This window comes from Acinonyx jubatus, chromosome A2 (assembly GCF_027475565.1).
Source record: "Acinonyx jubatus isolate Ajub_Pintada_27869175 chromosome A2, VMU_Ajub_asm_v1.0, whole genome shotgun sequence".
NCBI lineage: Eukaryota > Metazoa > Chordata > Mammalia > Carnivora > Felidae > Acinonyx > Acinonyx jubatus.
In genome coordinates this window covers 89854469-89877759 of record NC_069383.1, presented here as the reverse complement: position 1 = coordinate 89877759, position 23291 = coordinate 89854469, and the positions used below count along the sequence as shown (strand labels likewise).

General features: G+C 42.2%; 2 pseudogenes; one reads left to right on the top strand and one right to left on the bottom strand.

The window, feature by feature from the left end:
• Positions 1-11980: 11980 nt before the first annotated feature.
• LOC128314814 (60S ribosomal protein L9-like) lies at positions 11981-17215 on the top strand (annotated as a pseudogene).
• A 4146-nt stretch (positions 17216-21361) lies between these two features.
• Positions 21362-22689, bottom strand: LOC106987835 (heterogeneous nuclear ribonucleoprotein A1-like; annotated as a pseudogene).
• Between the last annotated feature and the right edge of the window lie 602 nt (positions 22690-23291).

Below are 23291 nucleotides of genomic sequence, written 5' to 3'. Positions count from 1 at the left end.
GGGGCTGGCTCAGTCATTTCTTTTTTGCCAATGGTTTAGAGTTACTGTTCAGGGAAATTACTTTTAAAGCTGAGCCCTTCCTAAAGGCCCCAGATAATTACTTTTACCATAGATTCAGGTGGTAAATATCAACCCATTACTGTTTTGAGTAGAATTAAGAGAAATGTGGTTGATATTTTTGTTTTTACTGTGAAATTTTCAAGGAATGATTTGAGTTTGTGTAAAATGTTAGCACACTCATTCATTCAGTGTCTTAGGTTAGGCTCCTTAGAAACAGATACTTGAGCAGGGCACCTGGGTGGCTCATTAGGTTAGGTGTCCAACTTTGGCTTGGGTCATGATCTCACGGCTGGTGGATTTGAGCCCACGTCAGACTCTGTGCTGACAGCTCAGAGCCTGGAGCCTGCTTGGGATTCTGTGTCTCCCTCTCTCTCTGCCCCTCCCCTGCTCATGCTCTGTCTCTTGGTCTCTCTCAAAAATAAACATTAAAAAAAAAAAAGAAACAGATACTGAGCTAAGGACCACTGGCTCCCTTCCCCGCCTCTCCCCCTCTCCCCCACCACCCCTACCCCACCTTCTAGCCCCTTGGGCAGGGGAGCTGTGCTCTCTTTGCTTATCAGTCAGCCCTTGGCTGTGGGCTGCCCAGGGGAGGAGTAATTGCCAGGGACTCAGGTCCTCTACCTGCGGTGGCAAAACAGCTCTGGTACCCAGGGAGCACCGCTCTGAAGATGAATTGGAGGGAGGGGGATCATTGGAATCAAAAGCACATAAAGGGGTGCAAAGAAACACTACAAGAATAAAAAGGATGTGATTAGGATGGAGAACCCAAAGCCTCTGCTGTACTCAACAAATATTTATTGAGCACCTATTATTTGGTAGGTACCTTTCAAAGCTTGAGAAGTGAGTGGAATAGAAGACTGGGGCTTCTATGCTGGTGAGGGAGACAAATAATGTGAGGCAATCCGTGAGTTAGGTAAGAACTTGGTGATACGTGTCTAGAAGAATATAAAGCAGGTCAAGGGAATAGACAATGATTGTGGGTACTAGATGAGATAGGGTAGTCAGGGTAGGTTAAATTAGCAAATTATGTAAGAGATGTATTTGCAATTCCAGGGGCTATCTTTTGGGAAGTACTGGCATTGTGTATTGTTTCTCCCTAACCCTGGGAACTTCTTTCACAAGGAGCTCCTAGAAGGGAAGTCAGTCTTCTATTTGAATAAACCCATCACAATGGGTATTCTTGACATAGGAACAACAAACATAAAATAAAATGCCTCAAAAAATGTTTCCCCTCTGCATTTATTTTTAAATGTTCTGAAGGGAAACATTTGGGGCAGCAAAGGAAAGAGAAAATTGGTTTTGGAAGTTAAGAATTTTGATCATGTACGTTGGGAAGCATCACAATTCTGATGGAGAACTTAGAACAAAAAAATCTAAGTTATTGGGGGGATAATGAGTAGAAAAGGAGGAAAGCACAGTCACCTGGCTTAGAATGTGAAGATATCCTTGATGTTTAAAAGTAAAGATCCTGGAGAATCTAAATTACACAGTGTGGGGAGGGGCGGTGCATCTGGGTGGCTCAGTCGGTTAAGTGTCTGACTTCAGCTCAGGTCATGATTTCATTGTTCGTGGGTTCGAACCTCGAGTCGGGCTCTGTGCTGACAGCCTGGAGCCTGCTTCGGATTCTGTGTCTCCCTCTCTCTCTGCCCCTTTCCTGCTTGTGCTCTCTCAAAAAATAAATAAACATTAAAAAATTTTTTTTTAAGTGACACAGTAGACATTTGGAAGAAAAGTATGTGATAAGGTCAGTGTTGCAGAGTGGATATTAAAGGTCAAGTACTGGATCTTCTTTTGTTTTCAGAGGCAACTGGACTCCTGTCATGGATTCAAGCTTAAACGCATGGTTGCCAATCTATTAATGTCTGGGATCGTGTTGGTGGGGGATCTTACTGGAGAATGCTGGGTTAGAAATTCTTGGTCTCTCCCCACCCCACCCCCACCTTAAGAAAAAAAAATCTTTCTCCTGAGTATTTCATCTGAAGAAATTTCTGGTAAATCTCATTTACCTACTGTCTCACCACCCCTAATTGCCCTTTGTTTTTTTGGGCCAGAGAGGTCAAAAGGTGATGGTGGAAGGAGCCAGATAAGAATTTGTTAGAGGACTAAAATAGTTTTCTTTCATATTCTCCATGATAAATCTTTCAGGACTTTTCTAGTAGGGAAGAGAGAAGATAGGACATAGATTCTAATGGTTACAGTGTGCAATTTTTAGTAGTTAATGATTCCTACTTTTGTTTTATTAGAAAAAGATGTATTATGTTAAGAAATTAAATGGATTGTGGATTTTGAAACTTCATTAATGAGCATTAATATCATGATCAAAATGCCAAGTATTCATTATAATTTAAAAATTAAGCAGTAACTGGGGTGCCTGGGTGGCTCAGTTGGTTAAGCGCTGACTTCGGCTCAGGTCACGATTTCATGGTTTATGAGTTCAAGCCCTGTGTCGGGCTCTGTGCTCACAGCTCAGAGCCTGGAGCCTGTTTCGGATGCTGCGTCTCCCTCTGTCTCTCTGCTCCTCCCCTGCTCGTGCTCTCTCTCTCTCTCTGTCTCTCAAAAATAAAATAAACATCAAAAAAAAGTTAAAAAAATTAAGCAGTAACAATTAATTTAAATAAGTTAATATAATGTTGAAATGAATTATGTGGCAATGCCTTTCAGACACCTATTTTATTTTTTTAAGTTTTATTTTATTATTTATTTTTGAATGAAGGAGTGAGAGAGAAAGTGTGTGTGCACAAGTGGGGGAGGGGCAGAGAGAGAGGGAGAGAGAGAGAATCCCAAGCAGGTTCCGCACTGTCAGCACAGAGCCCGGTTCGGGGCTCGAACCCATGAACCATGAGATCATGACCTGAGCCGAAGTTGGACACCCAGCCAACTGAGCCACCCAGGCACCTCAGACACCTATTTTAAAAGCAAAACGAGCACTATTGATTGACAATGAAATATGTGACAACAAAGGGGAGCAGATATTTTTCTCCTTTGGTCAGCCTAACTTAAAAGAGAAAACACCTGGAGACTGTGAAATTAGAACACACCAAAACCCACTTGTCCCTCAACAAAGGATGATATATTGATCATCTACTGATGTAGGTGCTAGAGACATAATGGTGAAGACCACAGGCATGGAATTTACATTCTAGATGCAGGATATAGACACACAGGTTATGATTAATGTTGTGAAGAAAATAAGTGGAACGACAGGACAGAACAAAGGTTGGCAAACTTCTTCTGCGAAGGGCCAGATGGCAAATGTTTTAGGCTTGCAGGTTGTATGATTGGTCTCAACCACTCCAGTCTGCAGCTGCAGTGGGAAAGCAGTCATAGCCAATATTTGAATGAGTGGGCATGGCCGTGTTCCAATAAAACTTGATTTACAAAGATAAATAAACAAACAACGCCAAACCAACAACAGGTGGGCCAGATTTGGCCTGCAAATATAGTTTGATGCCTCCTGGCATACAGTGCCACTGGCATGGGGGATGGTGACCTTAGACCCTGCTGTTAGAGAAGACTCCTCTGAGGAGGCAACATTTGGAGCACAAGTAGAATGATGGGTGGCCAGCCACGTGAAGCATGGGGAAGAGCATTCCAGGCAAAGGAAATGGCTAGGTAAAAAGTCCTGTGGCAGGAACAGGCTGGGTCCCCTTGATGTGGGCGGTCATCTCGTTTTCACTGTGTAACTTTGGGCAAGCCACTGAATTCTTTGAGCTCTTTTCTCACAGATAGAAATGGTGATAACACTCTGCTTACAGGCTTTTTGTGAAGTAAGGTAGGTGAGAGCATTTTTCTGGTCGAATGTTAGGGAGTATTATTAATAACTAGGATTTAGAAAAAATAGTTGTGAATAAACTTTCTTTTTTATTTTTTTTTTAATTTTTTTTCAACGTTTTTTATTTATTTTTGGGACAGAGAGAGACAGAGCATGAACGGGGGAGGGGCAGAGAGAGAGGGAGACACAGAATCGGAAACAGGCTCCAGGCTCCGAGCCATCAGCCCAGAGCCCGACGCGGGGCTCGAACTCACGGACCGCGAGATCGTAACCTGGCTGAACTCGGACGCTTAACCGACTGCGCCACTCAGGCGCCCCAGTTGTGAATAAACTTTAATAGAATCAGGATTTTGGTGTCAAAGTCCCGGTGCTTTATAGTAGCTCTTCATATTTTTATTACTGGGTGTGTTATTTCATCTGTAGCTTACTATAAGGTGTACTAATGCTTAGCCACCAAATTACTTCCTGCCAATTGCTTCTCAATTGTATTCAGCCATCTTCTCAACATTTCTGGAAAATTGCCATTGTTATTCTCTATGTATGTTGGACAAATAGTTGTTAAAATTTTCCTTTGTTTTGTTTTTTTTCTTACTCAGAAGCAAAGAAAACCCAAAAACATTGGGAAATCCGAAGACCTCAAAGTTTTATTTCTGTGAAAGCCTCTGGATCACTGATGAGCTAGCAGTCTGACGAAGTCAGGCCTCAGAATTCCTTCCTTAGATTGTCAAAGGATTAGGAACAGCATGGCCTGTAAGTCTGTTTGTGGCCTAACTCTGTGTGCCATTAAAGCTTGTGCCTGTCACCTCACTACATGCTTTTCCCCAGCTTCATGTCCCCATCTCGATTTTGCAGCCAAAGTTCAGCCTCCTCTGTGTGGCTGTGCTGTGAACCCTTTCCGGCCCCCCCACGGATCTTTTAAGTGTGGTGGGGGAGGGGAGCCAGTGTGAGGAGGGAGTGGGGGAGGACCTGGGCAATCATCAGTGTGGAGACAAGTCAAACAGACCACTGCCTCGCTTTACACAAGATGGGAGCTGAGTAGGATAAGGGCACACCCTCCTCCACAGATACTTACATCAGGGCTTCTGTTTTTAACCCAGGATGTGTCCACCAAGCAAGAATGTGGGAGCAAGAAAAAAACTAGATTCTCTTCTGTGTAATAATGTGACTTCCTGATTCTATGGAATACTGCTGATCGCAGTAAGTATGGCTTTAGACCATCCAGGAACACTAATGTTTGTCCCTGGGGAAATGTGTGGATGGAGCTGGTGTAATGGGTCCACCTTTGAATCAATAGGTGTTAAGTAAACAGGTGAGTACCCTCAGCTCACCCATGTGAGGAACCCACCCTAGACAGCCCCTTCCCTCCCAATTACTGGTTGTTGAGGCACGTGGGGCATCAATAGACATTGTGGCTGGTCTTACTGGAGCCCCTGCTGAAAGGCCCAGATGTGGGGTGTGCTCTAATAGGGAGAAGTTATGGATTCTAGGATGAGAATTGATCCCTCTGGGTGAGGGGCACAATTTTCCAGAAGGTGTGGAGATTTTCCTTCCAAAAACTAGAGGCAAGAATCTCTTTGAGGGAGACATTTAGATATGAGGGCTCCGGATTCAGGATGTGAACAGGTTGGTTCTGAGCCTGAGCAAGAACCTTGTTGTGAAGAGTTAACATCTTGGGCTCCTGTTGCCTTTGGATTCTGAAGAAAACCAAACCTAGCATTCAGCTTAACTTTTCGTTCCCTCAATCCCTTTAAAATTACCTTGACCCTTCAGTAAAGTTGTCTCAAATAGGCTGGTATAGGGGAATTGAGGGTGCTGGATTGCAAGGTCAAGGCAGCACAAGAGAGGGCCCATGCTATGTCTGCAGACCCTGGATGGGAGCAGCAGGACCATGAATGGGGTCCTTAGCAGAGAGAGGTGCACACACTGGCTGTCAGCCCTAAGACAGAACTCTTTGTGTTGGGAACTTCTCAACCCTTCACTCTTCTGTCAAAACATTGTGGAAGTGCAGAAGAGAGGATGGGGAAATTTCAAGTGTAAAGTATAACTTACTCATAACAAGATCACTGGAATTGTAATTTATGATCAAAGCCTTAAACTGGAAGACTATAATTCTGGTGACATTTAGACATTGCCCAAGACATGAGGCAAGAAATGTTTTCAGGAGTAAAAAACTTGGTTGCACTTCTGTAATCATTGCTTCTGGGCCATTACTCATTGATCCACCACATGGCCAGCCCTGGCGGATGGCAATGGTGGAGTGTTCTACTCATAACCCAGAAAAGCAAAGATTGCAGAGTCATTGGCCCACATGATGGAGAGCCATAAAATGTGCACGTGGTGAATAATGTATTTCTGCCTGTCCTCCCAAAGGAGGCCCTCTTCCCTGGAATAGTATCTCTTCAAAGAGCACATGAATACATTTAACAGAATGAGATGCAATCAGAGATGATTAAAGCATAGGTGATGCTGATTACAAGACAGATCAATAAGAAAGTATTTTCACTAAAATACCTGGACGTTTCTACCTTGATAGCCACGGTGTCTATTTCAGTCTGCTAATGGATTTGCTATAAAATCCTATTTTGAAAACTATAATCACTGTGGTCAATTGCTACAAACAACCCTTTACATATCTCTCTCACATTACACCACCTGCTTGGCAAAACCACAGCCCTGGGTCAATCCAAACCTGCCCAGCACCTGTGCAGTGGATTGTGGCAGGTGAATATACACCACCACCACCGTGGTGTTAATTGAATTAATGACCATAAACCTCAAATGAGCCTTTAATGCCATACTTTTCTCCTCCGTTTACTCTTTCACCTTCTGGGTGACTTTTCTCCTCTCCTGGCTCCCTCTTCTCCTCCTCCTCCTCTTCCTCCTTCTTGTTAAATTGAGGTATAATTTACGCTCACTGAAATGCACAGATGATGTGTGATGACATTGACAAATGCATGCATTGTGTAACCGACACCCCTATCGAATACAGAATACTATAGATCCCCACCCCCCACAGAAAGTTTCCTAAGTCCCTCCCAGCTGATTCCCGCACCAGCACTCCCAGCGGCGACCACTGTTCTGATTTCTATCTGGAGGGATAATCTCACCCCTTTTCCTTTCTCCTCAAATCTCCAACTCCTCTTCCCCATCCTCGCTCTCATCTGATGAGCTTGTTTCTGATTTCGTGGAGAAAATAAAAGCCACAAGAAGAGAACTTTCATATGCTCCCCCTGCCCCTTCCCATCTACCAGCACTTGCAACCTGCTGTCTTCCAGAGGGAGTATCTGGGCTCCTGTCTGAAGCTAAGCCCAATCATCCCCTCTCCTGTGGGCAAGAAGAGCATTCCAGCAATTCTTTCCTCTTTTTTTTGTATAATTTTCCACACACTACTGGACCCATGCTCATCAGCATTTATTTCTGTGCTATTACAGATTCCATCTGAAAAGAGAAACAAAACAATTCCCCTCAACCCCACCATTCCCATTAGTCCCCATTTCTTTGCTCCTCATCGTAGCAAAACTCAAGGTGCGGTTCATATTCTCTGACTTAAATTCTTCTTCCCTATTCTCTCTCAAATCCTTTCTATTCAGGCTTCATTCCTGCCATCCCACAGAAACTGCTCTTCTCCAGGTCACCAAATGATCTCCATGTCACTAAATCCAATAGTAAAATTTGTAATCTTTGACAGGATTTGATAGAATCAGCCCCTCTTGTCTCCTTTGATAAAAGGAGACAATGCTTACAACACTGTCATGGGTTTCCTCACTGCTCCATTCTTCTCAGAATTTCCCCTCCTGGCTCCTGGTCTTCTTCCAGAACCTTCCATGTTGCTGTGCCCCTTGGTCTCCTACCTCTCTCTGTCTACATGTCCTTTATCATTGCATTGGGCTCATGGCTTTAAATACCAACCTCATGGCACTGTTTTCCAAATTTGTTTCTCCAGCCCAGATGTCTGACCTTAAATCTACACTTATATTATCCAGCTTCTCACTGGGCATCTCTACTTGGATATCTGATAGACGGCTTGACCTGAACGTGCCCCAAACTGCAGTCCTGATATTCTATAAACGACTTCACCTGTAGCTTTGCCATTTGGGTTGATGGCAATCCATCCTTGTGGCTGGCTGATCAGACCAAGATCTTCAAGTCACTCTTGACACTTTTCTTTCACTCATGCTCCACCTCCAATCTGTTGGGAAGGTGTTGGCTCTGTGTTGCTGATGGTATTACTTGTCATCAAATAATCCAGTTTCCTTTCCTGTTGTGCCCCTTCTTGCAGGATTAAATATCCCCACTTTGTTGAGTTTAGGAGTGATCATATGACTTGCTTTAACTAGATAAATGTGGGCAGAATTGATGGATACCATTTCCAGTGGATGCTCTAAGAGCCACCATGTATGGTATGCACATCTACTTTCTCCCACTACCACAATGATCCACAATGTTCCAGACAGAGGCTGCTCTGCCAACCTGGACCCGGACCCAAAGCCAAGTCAAAAGGAGCAGAGCCACAGCTGACTCACACCTCACACTGGACATGAAGTGTTGTAAGCTGTTGGTTTGGGGGGTCTCTTGTTACTGCAACATAACTATCTCTTTGAACCAGTACATGCTCCCTTTAAAAAGTGTACAGAATCTGTTCACTTCTACTACTACCCTGGTTCGAGCCACTGTCTTCTCATGCCTGGGTTCCTATAGTAGCTTCTTAACTGGTCTCCCTGCTTCTTCCTTCTGCCTCCCATGGTCAGTTCTCACTAAAGCAGCCAGAGAGATCCTATTAAAACCTGTTTCAAGTCTCTGTTCAAAAAATTCTGTAATAGCTCTTAGTTTCACGAGCCAGTCCTGGCAAGGATAAAGAGGCCCACGTGACTGGTGCCATTACCTCTCTCCTCACCTGTCACCATTCTCCCCCTTGTTCAGTGTTTTCTAACCCCACTCACCTCCTCACTGTTCCTCAACTCAATAGCCCCCTTCTCAGCTTGGGGCTTCTCTTGGAGCTCTTCTCTCTGTCGGTCAGGCTCTTCTCCAGAGGGCCTTGTATCAAACCTCCTTGCCTCCAAATTTTTGCTCAGATACCACCCTCTCAGGGAGGCCTACCCTGACCCCTCTCTTGACAGTTGTACCCTTTCCCCTCCCACCTCAGCACCTTTGATCCCCCTTACCCTGCTCTACCTGTTTTCCACATAGCACCTGTCACCTTTCAACATACTCTATCATTTACTTTTTACCTTATATTTAGTGTTTCTTGCTTGCAGCCTGCCTCCCCCATTTGAATGTGAGTTCCACATGGGCAGAGATCTTTATTTTGTTTAGTGGCTATACTGCTTGGCTATTTCAGTGATAGCACATGAAGTCTTTAGTACTTGGGTGAATTAGAGAAAATATTTATTCACTGTAGAAGACAGGGAAGCTGGAAGAAGGTAATGCTAGGAAGAGAAGATGGCTTTGCAAATCAACACAGGGAACCAGGGCCCCATCCACACCCAGTTCAGAAGGCCAGGAGACAGTGGTACTGAGTGAATAATTGGCTCTGGCCATGGTTATGCCTATGGCTCTTCTCATAAACCAAAATGCTTGCTCTGCTCTCAGATTACTTGCATTTCTTATACTTCAGACATGCCATGGTTGCAGAAGGTGTGAGTTTTAGAGCCATGCTCACCTGTTACTAAGCAGTTTTTCTTATGTACAAATATGCCACCCATCCCTAACTCTTTGTCTATCCATGACCATGGATCCACTAGAGGCTGAGTCCTCTACTGGGGGGTAAACAGCACAGCTCATTTATCTTCTGGGCCAGGAACCTAGAATAATGCCTGGCACATAGCAGTTGCTTGGTAAATTTGTAGAATAAAGGAATTCAGAATAGCAACCAAGTCCAGGAATAAAAGAAGCATCTTTTTAAAGTGTGGCTGTTCAACCAGACTATATGCAAGATCTGTCAGATAAGACTGGATGACGGTAATTATGAGTGGAATAATTGTCTAACTGAGGCTCAACTGTGGACTTATTTCCCAAGTAAACACTCTGAAATATTTGGGGTCTCGGACAAAAGTTCAAGTCCAGTGTTACGTAAGGTCTTTAAATGACTAACGTGTTGTAACTGTTGGGCAACACTAGTTGACTTGCAGTTAGTAGTTAAGAACATGGACTCTGGAGCCTGATTAGGTTTGAATTCTAACTCTGCCACTTACTAGCTGTGTGAACTTGGGCAAGTTACTAACTCTTTGTGACTCATTTCCTCATTTGTAAAATGGTGGCAATAATAATTCCTACCTCAAAGGGTTATTGTGAAGTTAGGTAAGTTAATGCATAGAAGCACTTATATCAATGCCCAACACATAGGGAGTAACATGTGTTTGCTATTTTGTTGTCATTATTGTGTATATTCTATCTACCCTTTCTACCCATTGTGCTGAGTTAATTATCTACCTGTTGTACATTCTGAAAGCCAGGAAAAGACTGTGTTCCTTAAAATACTATTGCCCAAATATCGGTCCTCTATGCAGTGTGCTTGGTCAAAGTTGGCCTATTAGCTTCATATTTGTTTAACTTGTGATGATAGGTGGGGGTTAATCATAGAACAACTTTTGTTCTCTTAAAATAGACTTTAGGTTCTCTCTTCTCCTAAATCCCCTTCTTCCTTTTTTTAAAATTTTATCTTTAAGTAATCTCTACATTCACATGGGGCTTGATCCTACAACCCCAAGATCAAGAGTTTCATGCTCTACCGACTGAACCATCCAGTCACCCCTCCCCTTCTTAATCTGTAATAATATCCCAGCTTTCTCAGAAATGAGGCAGACGTCCAAAGATAAAGAAGACTGTTGACCTAGACCCCAGAAAAATGAACCTTTTCAGGATGTGTGAAAATGTGCATTCAATAGGAAATGGAGATTACAGGTAAGTTTTCTTCTTAATACTTTTACAGTTGATCCTTGAACAGTGCAGAGGTTAGGGGTGCCAACCCCCATGCAGTTGAAAATGTGCATATAACTTTTGACTCCCCAAGAACCTAACTGTTAATAGCCTATTATTGGCCAGAAGCCTTACTTATAATAGAAAGTCTATTAATACATATTTTGTATATTCTATGTATTATTACTGTACTCTCACAATAAAATAAGCAAGAGAAAAGAAAATGTGAAGAAAATTATAAGGGAGCCACAATACATTTACAGTATTGTACTGTATTTATTGAAAAAATTCCTGTGTAAGTGGACCCACAGAGTTCTAGCCCACGTTGTTCAATGGTGAACTGTATTTTCTAAAACATGCCCAGTGAACATGGATGTTTTAAAATTTTGAGTAAATATGGTCTTTGATAAAAGAGAGAATAAAAAATCATGTTAAAATTTTGTTAAACAGCTAAAAGATCAACTAAAGGAGGACACAGCAGGGCAGATCAAGGGGGTGCAGGATAGATCTTGAAGCACGAGGGAGCATGAGAAGGAATACATGAGAAATGGGAGTGAGAGGCAGACTTCCCTCCAAACCTGAAGCCATTTGGAAGAGTGAAAAGACGATCAGGAGACCAGAAAAACTCTTAGCTGATCACTAAACAATGTTTGAGCACCTACTATATGTGAATCACTATGCTGGATATTGTAGGAGAGAGAGCTATGAACAAGACAGGGTCTCTGTCCTCCAATTGCATTAAAACATGCCCTTCAGAGGACACCAACTCTGTAGCAATTGTGTCACCCCCAGGGACAGAATCTTACAAGCACGATGCCAGTACTCTTCAAAGAATCCTCTGCTGACCAAGCAAATCAGGAATATCAGAGCTGACTAGGAAAATGGCAGATTCCCAGACCTCTCTATTCCTGATGAATCAGAGTGTCTGGGGCCCAGGGCCAAAGGCCCTGGCTTTTAATCAAGCACTTTGAATGATTCTTATGCACAATTTAAAATGTTAGAACTCCCACAGCTTTGTAGTAGGTACCAAATGAATTATAAGAGAAATTGCTTTTGGCTGGAGGGTGGGGATAGATAGTTTCATGGAGGAAATTTTGAACCAGGGCTTTGGCTGGATTTTGCTACCTGTGGCAAAGGGGAGGCAGTATTCCAAGAGCAATGACTGGCTTGGTCCAAGGCACTGAAGTGCATGGGGGGGGGGGGGTGGGCAGTGACTGTAGCCCAGGGAAGAACTGGCAGTTCTGAGGCTTCAGGCAGACTCACTTGCAGACCAACCAGATGATGTGTTTTCCTTTTACACGGCTGTCCTGCCTTCTCTCAGGCTTTCTCTTCCATGCACAACCAGGTTGACGTTTGAGAAGAATTTCACCATGGAAAGCTGGTTTTGCTTTGTGCTCACTTGTCACTGAGTGAAGTAAGCTCACCGGCTTTCTGCCTTCTGTCAAGTCAGCTGTTCTCTGAATTCAAGCAGAAGTATGAGAATTTGTTGCCACTCAGGCTGGAATTTTGCCATCCTTACCACTTGAGATACTATGAGCTGGCTATATTTCCACATGGAAGACAGTGCACTCAATGCTACTGTCACCTAGGGTAGGTTAGGACAGTGCACTGAAACCAGGCCAGCACTTTGGCATGCCCAGATGGGTTTGCCATCTTGGGCAGCCTCTGGGGTGGATGAGTGTGGCAAGCAGCAGGAGATGAGATGTTACTAAATAGCATAAATGCCTCGACCAACTGTTGAGTCTGCACGACCAACTGTTGAGTCTGCACGTGGGTTGGTACCTCCCTAACTTGACCCCCTGGAAGTTGTCAATCAACTGAACAACAAGCATTTAATGACTGATCCTGCTGTTGACTCAGCGTTCCGTGCCTCCACGCCTTTCTTGATTCCTAGCTGATGCTGTTTGAGGGTTATAAGGGATGAGACCTTGGTGCTCATCTCCCCATGAAGCCTGGGGCCCAGGCTCACCATTCTGCAACCTCACCACTACAGCCCTGCCTCCTTTCTGGCCCCCCACCATTGTGGTATAGCAGAAAAACATGATGAGCTGGGAGTACCATATGGACACAGTGCAACAGCAGGGAGATGTACTGCCAAGATGTCCCTCCCAGGAAGGACTTGTGGTCCCAGCCCTGGGAGTAGTGTCCGCAGACAGTTGTCAGTCATCAGCCCTTTGGGGTCTCCCCCAGGGCCACATCCACATCTAATGACTGACCGAGGCAGGTGTATACAAGCTTGGCCATTTGGCCCAGTGCTGGACAACACAGATGTGTTTCCCGGTCCTACTTCTGGTCCCTTCCTTCCACAGATGCTAATCCTAAAGGTATTCCCTAATAAACAACCACAACCTTAATCCATTTCGCAGTCTGCTTCCCAGAGAACCCTACTTCCAATGCATGAATTTGAATTTCAACTAATTAGGAGCGCTGTAATCTTGAGGAAGCAATAACTTATTTTCTGTTAGACTTAACTTCCATCTCTGCAAAATGGGAATAATGAATCATTTCTTCATTGGATCATTGTGAATTCACTTAGTTTAACATGGTGCAGAGTAATTACTCATAAATATTAGATGTCATAATAATCTTGGGTGAGATATATAACGTCTATGAGTCTTAGATCCTTTATCTAAAAATGAGAGTAATACCACTTACATTCAGGATTTTGGTAAGGAATGTATGTCACAACGTGTGTGTGTGTATTAGGTACTCAACAGATGCCATCCTCCCCCCAGCCTCCTATCATTTTCCCTTTAAAATATCAAAAGTACCTTTATATAGTGAATTTTAAAAATAATTCATGTTCATTTTCTTTCCCTTTATTGGTTACCCTTTATCAGAGTATAGGGTGGTTGTATTTGGAGGAGGAAAACTGAATGCAAAGCAGAAAGGTGAGGCTAGGATAGCCCTGGTTTTGTGTCTCTCTTCTCTTCCATCACAGTTCAAAGGCCAACTCTTCCAGGAAGCTCACCCTGACTGACTCAACACATTCTGCAAAGCCCACATACAAACTTTAACTCCCTTCTTCTTTCCACTTTTGTAATCCTTATTATGATATATTTCTTATTGTGATATATTATGTTAATATTGTCTCTGAGAAGTGGGGATAATATCTGTTTTTCAAAGGGAGTGCACTGGGCCGAATGCTGCTTAGTTCCCTGGGAGTGTTCTGGTTACTACACTAGTTCATAGTGATTGACTCTTACAGCAATGCTGAGTCCTCCTAGAAGCCTTGTGAGATGCTCCAGGAGTTCCTGCTGAATTGACAAGGAATATGAGAGCCAGATGGGGTCTTCTGAGGTGCTGTGGTCCCTCCTCTTAGTCATGAGGGAACTTTGTTTAGATCATCTCTCTTTAAATGATGACATTTTAAGGTTCATGTGAAATTTGGGTAGCCCCATCTTTATTGCATCTTCTCTGTTTTATAACTTGATACTCTTGTTTTGTTTCTGCTTTAAAGCTTGTTCAGTTGTAGGAACATTGTCTTACACTGACGCCTACTGGGCAGGTGGGAAATAACGGGTAACTGCAGCACTGGTGTCTAGAAACCGAAATTTTGTTTTCCTCATTGCATCGATCTTTAAGAAGCATCTTTCTTACAACTATCCTAGTTTTGAGCTTCCATTTCCCACTTCTCCTACTAAATGTAAAGGTCCATATTAGATTTTAAGTTTCTTAGGTTATGACGATTTCATCCAGTTAAAATGTTAAAAGCCCAAAAATACCTTTAATCAATGTCATTCCATAGATATATTTACCATTTCATGATGAACAATAATCACACTCATTAGATGTTACCTTAATGTTGCAAGCATTGCAGCTGTGAAAAGCTGATGTCAAGTGGGACCAATGCAGAGTATGGACATTCTTCCTCCCAGATTCCCCTTTGGTGGCAGCAGTGAGGCACCCTCTAATCTGGATCAAAACACTCCACATTTAAGATACACAACAGATGAATATAGGGGAAGGGAAGGAAAAATAAGATAAAAACAGAGAGGGAGGCAAATGATAAGACTCTTAAATACAGAGAACAAACTCAGGGTTGCTGGCGGGGTGTTGGGTGGGGGGGGATGGGCTAAATGGGTGATGGGCATTAAGGAGGGCACTTGTTGGGATGAACACTGGGTGTTATATGTAAGTGACGAATCACTAAATTCTACTCTTGAAACCATTATTACACGATATGTTAACTAATTTAGATTTAAATAAAATTAAAAAAAATAAACAAACAAAAACAAAAGCACTCCACGATGGCGGTAAGAACCATCCACGATGAATGTGGTAAATTCTTTCCTTGAAGGTTTCTCCAGGGATCAGGACCCCAGTAAAAATTCATCCAAGTGTTTCATCATCCTCATGTTACAAAACCACCTCTCTCCTGCTTTTATCTAAAAGTTTCTTTTGTTTGTTCTCCTAAGGTTTGCAAATGATTAATCAAATTCTACTCATAAACGCTTTACAAAATATACCAGTAGGTTATATTCTCATAATTATCTCCTTACCAACCCCTTTGTTGGTACAGAGTGAGCACTTAACTGGTATCAAATGTGGTATGACAAAGTAGTAAAGAGCTTTAGAATCAGGCTGTGGTGTCATACACATGCACATAAATATATGATATAAAATATTTAAAAATATATATTAATTTTTTTTAATGTTTATTTTTGAGACAGAGAGAGACAAAGCACGAGCAGGGGAGGGGCAGAGAGAGAGGGAGACACAGAATCTGAAGCAGGCTCCAGGTTTCAAGCTGTCAGCACAGAGCCCAACGAACCATGATATCATGACCTGAGCTGAAGTCGGACGCTTAACCGACTGAGCCACCCAGGCACCCCAAAAATATATACATATTTTTAACTAGGCTCTATGCCCAGTGTGGGACTTGAACTCATGACACTAAGATCAAGAGTCACGTGCTGTCCTGACTGAGCCACCCCCAAATCTTTTTCACTGTACTTTTTCTTTTGTTGATAATGTAATCACTTTGCCGCATCTACTGCGAGAATGAAGACTACTTTCGGCAATCAGACTGTCGACATTGCAGAAAATGTTGACATCACTCTAAAGGGATGCACTGTTACTGTGAAGGACCCCAGAGGAACCCTGCGAAGGAACCTCAGTCACCTCAATGTAGAACTCAGTCTGCTTGGAGAGAAAAAGAAGAGGCTCTGCGTTGACAAATGGTGGGGAAATAGAAAAGAACTGGCAACTGTGTGCACCATCCATAGTCACGTACAGAGCATGATGAAGGGTGTTACCCTGGGCTTCCAGTACAAGATGGGGTCTGTGTATGCTCACTTCCCCATCAGTGTTTTTCTTCAGGAATGGTTCTCTTGTTGAAATCTGAAATTCCTTCGGTGAAAAATATATCCATAGGGTTCAGATGAGGCCAGGTGTTGCTTGTCCAGTATCTTGAGCCCAGAAAGATGAGTTAATGCTTGAAGGGAATGACATTGAACTTGAATGAAACCTAGTTGCTTGATTCAGGCATGCCACAACAGTTAAAAAGAAAGATATCAGAAAATTTGGGGATGGTATCTGTGTTTCTGAAAAAGGAACAGTTCAGCAGACTGATGAATAAGATCTAAGTTGTCCAGCTACAGAAACAGCAAGAAGGCAGATGATTTTTCAGACTTACTTGTGATATTTTGAAGATGTAATAAGGAGTGCCTGGGTGGCTCAGTCGGTGAAGTGACCGACTCTTAATTTTGGCTCAGGACTTGGTCTCACGGTTGGTAAGTCTGAGCCCATTGGGTTCTACATTGACAACATGGAGCTTGCTTGGGATTCTCTCTTTCCCTGTCTCTCTGCCCCTCCCCCCCTCTCAAAATAGATAAACTTAAAAAAAGATACAATAAAAGCTGTATTAGTTTGGGGGAAAATAATATAATCATTAAAAGTACTTTCTAGTGAGTTCTGTAGTTTTTCTTGTGTTGTATGTATACGTGTGTGTGTATGTATATGTATGTATGTGTGTGTATATATGTGCATTTATACATGTAATAGACTATTATTCAGCCTTAAAAAATAAGGAACCTCTGCCATTTTTGATGACAACATGGATAAACTTGGAGGGTATGATGCCAAATGAAATAAGCCAGTGAGAAAAAGACAAATACTGCATGGTATCACTTATATATGGGATTTCAAAAAAAAAGACAAAGAAGTTAGACTCATGGAAGCAGAGAATAGAATAATGGTTTCCAGGAGCTTGGAAACTGGGGAAATGAGATATTGGTCAAAGGTTACCAACTTTTAGTTATAAGATGAATGACTTCTGAGGATCTACTGTATAGCATAGTGACTATAGTTAATAATGCTGTATTGTATACTTGAAATTTCCTAAGATTTGCTAAGAGAGTAGATCTTAAGTGCTCTAAACATACACACATACAAAGTATAACTATGTGAGGGATGGTTGTGTTAATTAGCTTGACTGTGGCAAACATTTCACAATGTGTACATGTATCAGATCATCATGTTGTACACTATATATATATATATATTTATTTATTTATTATACTTCAGTAGAACTGAAAAGGTGAAGAGAGGAAGACAGCATCCAGGTTCTAAGCCTGATAGCATTCATTAACACATGTCTGGGAACAAATAGATCCTGGTATCATCTGGGGTTTAGAGGAGCCCTTGAGAGATTGACACCAGGTATACTTGGAAGGTGCCTGGAGCAGAGGGGACATACAAGTTCAGAGAGAGGAGAGGGAATGGATTTGTGACCCTGAGAGACAGATTTGGAGGCTCCTCCCCCTTCCTAACTGTGGATCTCGGGCAGTTACGTTGCTTCTCTTTGCTTCAGTTTCTTCATCTGTACATGGGGATAGCAATACCACTTTGTATAGTTCTTGTGATAAATTAATAACACAGTGCTTGGCACACAGTAGGTGCCAAATTATTTCTATTTTGTTTCAAAAAGCACACCATTTGCTCTGGCCCTGTATACAGTCTGAATATCCTCTTAGTAACACTTCTTTCATGTGATAGATGCCATTTCTGGAAATCCTTAGGGCTCAAACCTTCCTCTGTTCATGTTTTCTGGTTGTCACAAATGATCTCTGTCTTTCTCTCAAACTTCTCAGACACCCTTTGGCCCTCACATTGTTTGCTTCAGACTTTAAAAAATGGTCTTGGATTTATTTGTTTAACAAATATTTTTGGGGCTCCTACAATGTGCCAGCACTAGGGGTAGAGCAGTGAGTAAAACATATGAAAATTTTTGTCCTTATAGAGCTTTTACTCCAGGAGAGGAGGATGGAAAGGCAAGTAGAGCATATGAGTTGTCAGGTGATCAAAAATTGCTAAGTAAAAAAAAGAAGGGCAAGAAAAGAGATAGGGACTCGTGTGTGTGTGTGTGTGTGTGTGTGTGTGTGTGTGTGTGTTGAGGGGAGATGGGTTTTCATTGCTCATAGAACTATATGGGGGACAAGGAGCTCTGGGCTTCTTGTGCTGACAGAAAAAAAAGAGTTATAAGTATTCTGGGGTTGGTCTTGATTGTCTCGAGGAAGATAATGGTGTGAAATGGGAGGGTTGGGGAGTTGGTGTGTTGGGCTCTTGCCAGAAGTATTAACAGTCCCCTCTTGGTTCCTGCCAAAGGCAATGTGGAAGAGAATGTGGGGAGAACTTTCTTGATCTTATCTGGAGCTTGGAACCAGTTGGTGGGCTTCCCTTTTGATTCCCTCTGTCAGGCAGTGGGGATTTGTAAATGTTGATTGACTTCTTGGGACTCAGTCACTGACAAGCATTTGAAGAGAGAGGGAGAGGGAGAGAGAGAGAAGAGAAGCAGAAGGGACCTCAGATGTTACCTTCAAGGAGCCTATCCTGTTCCTTTGGAACACAAGAGATTAGTAGAGAATCTGATATAGTCCTTCAGAGGATGACTTCCTAGTCCTCTTCCTAGAGCAGCTATCCTAAGGTATGATACCAAGAAATATTGGTAAGAAAATATTTAGCAAACATGGCAGAGTGGAGGGGGCATTGGCTGGGAGAGAATCTGTGTTCTCCTCTAGGCTGCCTGACTCTTGGGCTGCTGCACTACCCCTCCAAATCTGTTTCTTTTTTTTCTTCTCTATAATGAGGAGGCTGGCCTCTAACATCCATTACCAATACAGAATTCCATGACTGTAAGAAGAAGTTGGAATTTTATCTCTGTTGTTGGAGTTTTCAGTAGAAAATAGAGGGCTTTAGAGCATAGATAAGAGTTTTCATTTATATTTTCTTTTCAGTTGATTTTGGAAGAAAGGGCCTCAGGAAAGGAAGAGTTGGCTTTTGTTTTTGGTTTAGAGGTAGATTACATTTCTTGGATCTTAGCCAAACATAACAGAGTGGATCTTTCAAAGAGTGAGAAAAATTTGTTTGGCAGAATTGCTGCCTTGATGAAGAAAGCTTTTCCACTCAGTTTTCTGGAGGAGGGAGAGAAAAATCCTGGGAAACCAACTTAAATGCCCCCATTGGGAAGATGCCTAGTCCCTGTACATTGAATTAGATCTCTCTCCTCTGTTTTCACAGAAAAGTAAGGAACAAGTTGGAGCCAAGGGATAGCAGAAAGGAAAATGACCCCACAGAAGAATGGCAGTGCATATAAGATGAACATTTAGGACGTGTGTGATTAATGAACAAATAAATGAAAGAATGAAAGCAAGTTAAGACCAACCAATAGGTAAGAGAAAATGGGGAAATCAGAAAACTTGACTAAATGTGGTTTATGAGAATTTAGAAAAGGAGTTATCCCCAGGACCCAACATAGCTTCACCAAGGACTGGTCTTGCCAGTAATCTCACTGGTAGGTCTTCAGACTTGTAGGTTGGAGGATGGCTGTGGACAGAATCTATGTCAATTTCAGAAAAAATCAATTAAAGTCCCCCTTGTTTGTTTGTTTGTATTGCTTGAGATGGTGAAATGCAGACTCGATCATACTGTTAGGTTAATTTCAGCTGGTAGAAATAACTTTATTCAAATAGTGTTGATTATGCCATTTTTCTTCCTGGAATGAGGTATCAAGTTGGGCCCGACTATTCAACTTTTTTTTTTTTAATGATTTATTTTGAAATAATTATAAATTCACAAGAAGTTATAAAAAATGTATAGAAGCATGTATGTTTCATTCTGTTTCTTTCATTGATAACATTTTGTATAGCTATAGTATGGTATCACAACCAGAAAATTGGTGTTGGTACAATCCACAGAGTTTATTCATATTTTACCCAGTGTTACATGTGAGTGTCTTTGTGTGTGTGTCTGTGTGTATGTGTAGACTGTGCAACTTTATTACATGTATAATTACATGTATAAGTTAAATGTATAACATTTTCATACAGGTTTTTGAGCATAAGTTTTAATTTCTGTGGGATATATGCCCAAGGATGCACCTGTTAGGCTATAGGATAATTATATGTTTAGTTTTAACAATTTAGCAAGTTATGGGGAACCTGAGTGGTTCAGTCAGTTGAGTGTCCAACTCTTGATTTTGGTTTGGGTCATGATCTCATGGTTGTGGGATCAAGCCTCATGTTGGGATCCATGCTGAGTAGGGAGCCTGCTTGGGGTTCTCTCTCTTTCTCCCTTAGCCCCTCTCCCCTGCTCACATGAGCTCTCTCTCTAAAATAACTATAATAAAAAAAGCAATTTAACAAATTACTATCCAAAGTAGCTGTACCATTTTACATTCCCATCAGCAATGCATGAGTGGCCTGGCTTCTAGGATTTAGTATTATTACTATTTTTAATTTTAGCCATTCTGATATGTGTATAATAATACCTCGCTGAGGTTTTTTTTTTTTTTTTTTTTTTTTTTGCTGAGGTTTTAATTTGCATTTTCCTTTTTTTTTATTTTTTATTTTTTATTTTTTTTTTTTTGAGAGAGAGAGAGGGCGCGAGCGCCAGCATGAGCAGGGGAGGGGCAGAGAGAGAGGGGGATGGAGGATCCGAAGCAGGCTCCGTGCTGATAGGCTGACAACAACTGCAAGCCGGATGTGGGGCTCGAACTCACAAACCGCGAGATCACGACCTGAGCCCAAGTCGGTCGCTCAAGGACTGAGCCACCCAGGCGCCCCTTAATTTGCATTTTCCTAATGGCTAAGATGTTGAACATATTTTCACATGTGTATTTACTTGCTCTCTGTATATACTTTTCAGTTAGATTTTTGTTCATGTCTTTGTGCATTTTCTAATTGGATCGAATTGGATTATTTGTTTCTTATTGTTGAATTTTGGGACTTCTTTTTTTTTCAAGAGAATATTAAATCATTTATTGATTACACATGATAATGGACAATACACAAGCTTTGATCCCATCTATAATTTTATCTGATACTGTAATTCAATTTAGATATATTGCATAGGATGTGCCAACAATCATATTAATAACCAAATAAACTCCAGGACTTTGCTTGGGTGACCCTTTTAATGCTGAACTCCAGGTCACAACACATTAACTATCAGTTCAACCACACCAACGTTTGTGGAGACAATGGCTTCTGTGACCAAGCAGGTTGCAAATAAATTTCAAATGGAGCCTGGCATCACCCTGATGGAATTCTAACTTCACACTGTTGGGGTAGTTTACCAAGATGGCTTCAGAGTAGACTAACTTTACACAGCACATTTTAAAAAAGACACATTTATTCAACGTCATGATCAGACTATTACATTTAGCAATCAACAGCATAGGTGCAAAAAAAAAATCTACATTAAAACCCTTTGTTGGAATGCTTTACACTTTGCACAGAACAGAAACTAAAATAACCTGTTATACAATTAGTCACAAATACAGTCCTCGAGTTTTTTGCCCATACACATGAGTATTGTCTAACACATGTCTTCTTTGTAGCAGCTAGGCCCTGCCACCACTGTGCTTGGCTGAGTTCACAAATCTGTTGTAACCTGTAGCTTTCCTGTCACTTCTCTGGCTCTCCTCTCCTGCTAAGCTTTGTTTCCTGGCAGTAATTAAAACCTTCTGCCACCGCCATAGCTACTGCTGCTGCTGGAACCGCCATAGCCGCCTTGGTTTCGTGGTTTGACAAAGTATTGGCCTCCACCACCATAGGGGCCAGAGCTCCTGCCTCCAAAACTTCCTCCTTTCATGGGTCCAAAATTTGAAGATTGATTGTTGTAATTGCCAAAATCATTATAGCTTCCACCACCTCTAAAGTTGCTTCCATCATTACCAAATCCGTTATAGCCATCCCCACTGCCACCGTATCCACCACCACCTCGACTGCCACCAAAGCCACCTCGCTCACTGAAGTTTCCTCCACAGCCAAAGTTGTCATTCCCACCAAAACCACCTCCACGACCACCACCGAAGTTCCCAGAACCACTTCGACCTCTTTGGCTGGAAGAAGCACTAGCCATCTCTTGCTTAGATAAAGCTTTCCTTACTTCACAGTTGTGGCCATTCACAGTATGGTATTTTTGAATGACAATCTTGTCTATAGAGTCATGGTCGTCAAATGTTACAAAGGCAAAGCCTCTCTTTTTGCCATTGCCTCGGTCTGTCATGATTTCAATCACTTCAATTTCCCCATATTGTTCAAAATAATCTCTTAGATGATGTTCTTCAGTGTCTTCTTTAATGCCACCGACAAAAATCTTTTTCACAGTTAAGTGGGCACCAGGTCTTTGAGAATCTTCTCTTGAGACAGCCCTCTTTGGTTCTACAACTCTTCCATCCTCCTTGTGTGGCCTTGCATTCATGGCTGCATCCACCTCTTCCACAGTGGCATAGGTGACAAACCCAAAGCCTCTGGAGTGCTTGGTGTTTGGATCTCTCATTACCACACAGTCCGTAAGCGTTCCCCACTTACGGGGAAGCTCAAAATGGCTCCTCAGACTCTCATCGGTTGTTTCAAAGCTCAAACCTCCGTTGAAAGCTTCCGCAGCTCTTCAGGCTCTTTGGGAGACTCTGACTTAGACATGACGGCAGTGGGAGGGGAGACTTTCACGATGCTTACTCAGCGACATCCACGGGTGGAAAGGAGTAATCTCGAGACTTCTTTATATATTCTAGAAACAAGTCCTTTATCAGACACCTGATTTGCAAATATTTTCTCCCAGTGTATAATTGATCTTTGTAATCCTCTTAACAGTGTCGTTTACAGAGCAGAAGTTTTACATTTTGATGAGGTGCAATTTATCAAGTTTTCCTTTAGTGGATCATGCTTTTGGTGTCAAATCTAAAATTTCTTCACCTAATCATGAAGATGTTCTCCCATCTAATTTGTAAAAGTTTTATCATTTTATGTTTTACATCTATGTCCATAACCCACTATAGGTTAATATGTTCAACTTAAAATTTTTTTGTAATGTTTATTTTTGAGAGAGAGAGAGAGAGAGAGAGAGAGTGAGTAGTGGGGGGGGGGGGGGCAGAGAGAGAGGAAGACACAGAATTCAAAGCAGGCTCCAGGCTCTGAGCTGTCAGCACAGAGCCTGATGTGGGGCTCAAACACACAAGCAGTGAGATCATGACCTGAGCCAAAGTCGGATGCTCAGCTGACTAAGCCACCCAGGTGCCCCAATACATTCAACTTTTAAA